The following is a 6,000-nucleotide window of genomic DNA, read 5'->3' as shown; positions in this document are numbered from 1 at the left end:
ATCATGTTTCTGGAAATCTTCGAGACAGAATGGTGTGTGACAGCCTCAAGTTGCAGGGAAAGATTTTTTCCCACTCAGTGTCAGCTGTGCGATGCGCAACCACTGCCAGATTTTCGATGGCGCGACAACTTCCTTGGCAAACTTTAGGTCCTCCTTGATGACCCTTTTGCTGCTCCCCGGGGCGTTGTTCTTGAAAGTTTCGACCCTTTACATGTCAGGACATGCATATAAACCTTCCGTAGTAAATTTCACCCACAAACTATCCTTCAATGCATCACTAGAAAACACTACGACACACTAGTTTAACATCGACTAGTTTCCGCACATCTTGGACGTTCTTCGACATTTGACCTCCAAACACTTCCAAACATTATATACTTTCTAAGAACACCATTATTAACAATTATATGACTTCAAAACATTATTACTGAAGTGTTAGGATCTAGTTCATCCTAGCTCATTTGTAGGGTGTAACAATACACCCCCACATGGAAACATTCGTCCTCGAATGACACTTGCTATTGTTTAGGATCATTGTAGAGATAAGAAACTCGAAACATGCAAAATATATCCATACCTTATAATATACGATACACAAGTATAGGATAAACATCAATTTCACAATATATAGACTCAAAACATAACAAGAAGATAGAAACTACTTCTACAACTCATAATGCAATAAGTCTCACGTTCTTCATTTCAATTATGAGGAATTCATTCTCCATCCATTATCATGATCATATACAATAGTTCTATACACATTATAACAATTTTCATGAAAAAAAATTTAGTGAAATTTTCAAAATCTTTACAGTGAACACTAAATTATTTGCAGTGAATCATGTTCAAATATTCCTTAATCCAACTCTTAGGCATTTTATGATGAGAGCATGACATTATAATAGAATAATCCTTAGAAACTCAATTTATAACATAATCACAACTTCGTAAGATGCACAATGCAAGGAATAAATTAAAATCAATTTCAACTGGACTCCTAAACGCATTGCAACATTCTTCATGATATTATGACATTCTGTCTCTCAAGCCTGAATTGTATAGAAGGGATGAGACAACAAATAACCATTCTACTACTCACCATACTCCCCCACTTAGAAGGAACTCATATAACTAAGAAGAGAAAACTATAACTTACTAGCATCATCATCATCATCCGATATTGTTCTTTGCTCGGAGAGCATTGAAGCGATTCGTCAATGGAGCACCACCATCCTGAACATTAGGAAGAACTTGTATGGCCTCTCTTCGTAGTACCGGATAAACACATCCCACAGGGCTTCTTCCCACAAGTAGCATAAGTACGCTTAAACAATTGGGAACCACCATCTCTCTCATAGTTGGCCTTAGGAGCACTAGAACAATCGTAATTTAGAGGCCTCTTCTTAAACTTAGGTTGAACTTGATCCTCGGTTCTTCCCCTCTATGCATTTATACATCTCTTAGGGATTGAGCATACACCATAAGCGTAGAAAGAGTCATGTCACCATGGAGCATGGTCTTACAACACTCTTTCTTCACAATATCCGAAACACCGGTAAAGAACATACTCATAACATACCTAGGGTTAGACACCAAAGATGGAGCATACTTAGAAAATACGATAAACTTTAAGAAATACTCCTCATTAATTAATCTACGTTGTGTATGGTTTATATATTCCTCAATCTTAACGTCCCTCTTCTCAGGGGGAATGTACCTTTCTAAGAATTCTTCCTTAAACTCTTCCCACTCGAAGGTACCTGAATCAACAGTCCTACTATCCTTTATTTGAGTAAACCATACTTGATCAATATCTTGCAATTAATATGAATCTAACTCCACTTTCTCCCTAGATGTCACTCCCATAGCATGCACTATATAATACCCTTCATCCAATAAGTCTTGGGGATTTCTTTGTGTCTTACTTCAAGGAGACTTAGAATGACATAGGATAGGAGTAGTTCATGTGTAATTTTTGGGTTTACTGTAAGTATTCCCCTGTGCCAAGAAAAATTGATGTTTTACCCTATATTCTAAATGATGATAATATATAATGTTTTGTAAATTAATTCACGAAGTTTTTTTTTTATCAAAATAGCACGACTGGTATATTTCAACTAAATTGTCCATTTTTTCATAATGTTGAACAATGCCATACTTAGTACAATTTTTGTACTAGTCCCATACTTTTCTATACTCTATCAGCATAGCTTGGAGGCAAGTTGAACGGTAGAAGTCATGATTGGGAATCGACTCTCTTAGGACTAAGTATGTCCTCATATATTTGAGGGAATAGTCTATGCTTCATTCAATTCTTTAAGACTTATTATGTATTTATTTCAATGTAAGGGGTCGTGTCCATAGGATATTTATGTCGTGTCTTTACGCTGCTTATTAAGATGAGACTATCCTTTGTTATGTATAAAAGATGTTTTCCTTATTATTATTTATCGTAAAAAGTTTTATTTCTGCACTACTTTTTATGTCTTATGTAATGAATGATAGGTAAGAAGCTTTTGCAAGACATCCGACAGGTTAAGTTCGCCTTGTGACGACCTAAGAGTTGTCCTAACTTCTAGGGTGTACTTGCGGGTCGGTACAGTTTCAGTAACTTCAAATAAGAATAAACAAATCCATCTCATCTCTCTCAAAACTCTCTTTTTTCAACCCCCATTGAAGAACAATAAAATCTTGAGGAAGAAGACGATGACCTCAAGATTTTAATTCGAAATTCGTGGAATATTCGTAAAGAAGGTATCAGTCTTTCATTCTTGTAATTCCTTTCTCAAAGAGGTCATTTAAAAGATGATTTCCGACAATTCAATCCTTAGGGTTTTTACTCTACATAAGGGATTTTATTCCTTACTCCAGATTTATGTGAAACGATGAAAAAAATGATTTTGTATGGATAATTAAGCATATTTATTGAATAATTGATATGCTACTGTTTGTTTTAGTGTAAAGAATATTCCATCTCTAAATAATGTTTTCAATTATGTTGTATCTTCTACTTAATGTCATGTAAATAAGTTCTTTTAGTGTCCTTAGGTAGTGTGTGAAGTTTGGGAAAGAACCTATCAGGGAATGCTTACTTGAATATCCCCCAAGTCATAGAAGCACCTCTTCGCGCCCTATTATCCCTTCATTGCATGTACCAAATTTGTGACACATCTTTGAGTTTATAGGCCTCCAACTCGGCCTTCGCAATTGAGGTCACACCAATAGCCTAGATAATAATATAGACCTCATCGAGGAAATCTTAAGGGTCTACATCTGCTTTTAACCCGTAGAGCGTAGGTGGACTCATTCTAGTAAAGTCTCTCAAACAAGAGGACATAGTGTTAGAATGTTGAGGCTCACGAGGTCCAACCTCCATATTCACTTGGGCATCATGTCTTGGACTTGAGAAGCTACAACATTAGCTTGTGAGGTCATGTCTTGAGACAAATTGAGAACCTCTTCCCTTATCTCTCCATCGGTCATTGGTGGAGGAACAACTGGAACTTGATTACCCATAGAAACTTCTACAAGTGGAGGAACTTGGTTGTCTTTTGGAGGCACTTGGTTTCGATGAGCTCCCACTTTATCCATATCTTTCTTGGCCTTTATTGTATCTATTCTTCGAGTATTCATACCAATAACCATAATACAAGGTTTAGGTTAAAGCACATTATAATAATTTAGAGGCAAGACATAGAATCAGAGAAGATGAGAGTTTCCGAAGCATCACATAACTTCTCATTCAAATGTATGGCGCGCTTCACAACTATTAATAAGAATCTTCATAGACGTTGTTTAATTAGACATCAATTTTAAATATATTCAACCTCAAGCTCTGATACCAAGTTTTTCACATCCAGGGAGCACCCCCTAGATGTAACCGGTGTCGTTATCCCCGGAAAGGACTATGACTAGCCTCTTAGAATTCATCATTACATTTATATGTTAAAAATATGGAAAAATTAAAATTTTTCATCTACAATTACATAATAAGGTTTACTTAGATTTATTCCCGCTTACACATCATATATTCAAAGAGAGTATACATAGACTCCTTTTATAAGAAGATTCCATAGTCTTCTACTTTTATAGGACATATAGACAACTTACATAATATAGTCTCAATAAGGAAGTCTCATTTTAAACAATCTAAACGGAGTCAACCACATGGGCACAAGCCCTTACACAATGTATAAATGACACTTGGAAAATGATTCCAGGCCTTCCTTGCCAATGGCCACAATCCCTTTAATGACGTGAACCTAAAATGTTGGGGTAGAAGGTATAAATGGGGTTAGCACATCACTTTTTCTAAGTATGGAATCATATGCACATACAACACAGAAATCATGCAAAAAGGGACATTTATTCAAAAGCATGCATAGTCACTTTGAAAAGCCATATGCACAATCAAGAACCAATAGAAGTCAATAAGCACATTCTCCTTAAGTCATGACCATGTGTAACAGAAGACCAAGAATATCAAGTCTAGTCAACTCAATATATTATCACCATAATTGAGCATATAATTTAGACAACTCTATCATCAAGTTATAATATCAAGAATCATGCATAAGAGTTAATAACATAATAATCCAAGCAAGACCATTACACATACACCCCTATTAGGTCCACTATTGCAATGACTAATTAAGGCCTCGTAACCTCACTCAACCAAGTAAACCCAACAAGAATTAAATAAATGTCAAAGTTTACATACTATATCATTAGGAGTAGACATCATCATACTTTACTAATAGAGACCAGCAACATGTTCATAATTTAACCCAATATCACACAGTATCATTAACATGTAAGATCAACATATGCATATAATTTACATTTATAAGCATATAGGCACATAAAAAAAAACTTCTAAGACTTCTCCCAACGCTAACTAGTGCAATGTATAGGTAGAGCCCTGTACCCTTACCTAGACTAAGAAAAACCTCATAGGTCATCCTAGTTATAGTTCACTTTATTACTTCTTTTACCTTTGGGAACATCATGCCTTAACCGACATACAAAACATTAGCTAATGTCGAATCCGATGTCATGGAACCCTACACCAAAAAAGGTGAACTACTTGCCAAGGTAGTACAAGAATATGAACATACCATCTATGTGGATCCACTAGCTAGTATTCCGATGGAGACATCATAGTTCAACAACTAGGAGATGTATATAGGACCCTCTTTATGCTTTATGCATTATACTTTCAAATCTCATGAGTACAATAGTGAACCTACCTTCCCTATGTGGGAAGGGATATTCCTCACTTCTAGTTCACTCGGTGCTAATCTAGAGTCCTGTTTGAAATTTCATTTCATTAATAATCATAACTTAGTTTAGGTGATAGGGGTATGCCCCTTATATAGTCATAGTCATAGCTCAATAGGAATTGCATGAGTATGTCCTTTCGATACAATTCAAACATGTGAGGTTAGCACATTCATAACCATATTATGATAAGGCGCATAGGCCATTCCTCACAAACCTTATATGATTACATCCTAGCCAACAAATAACAAGGCATAAATCAAGACATTTCAATTTAATATAATAAAAACCTAATCATTCTTATCATAATATATACTTCAATAAAACTTCATCTCTAAACACAAGTAATCATAATTGAAGTATAGGTTTGAGATCATAAGACATGACAAATCTCCTTCCAAAGTGATCAACCATGGTCTTACCATCAACCAACCAATTCCATCAAATAATAGGTTTAATATAATCACAAATTAGTAATAAAAACAATAATAAAGGAAATTGCATCATCACTATCCCAATTAATTTCAATTCATAACATAAGGTTAAGGGAAAAGAGATCACCATGAATTCTTCAAGAAATGGATCCAATACAATAACTACATTACCCTAGGCTGTCCATGAATGATTAGAGTAGATAAAACAAGTCCAAAAAATAATGCATTCATCAATTTACATCAATTTATAAGCAAGATCAAAGATTTGTGGAATATGGGGAAG

The sequence above is a fragment of the Solanum pennellii genome, chromosome 5 (genome assembly GCF_001406875.1).
Source record: "Solanum pennellii chromosome 5, SPENNV200".
NCBI classification, from domain to species: Eukaryota; Viridiplantae; Streptophyta; class Magnoliopsida; order Solanales; family Solanaceae; genus Solanum; species Solanum pennellii.
This window is presented reverse-complemented; position numbering follows the sequence as displayed.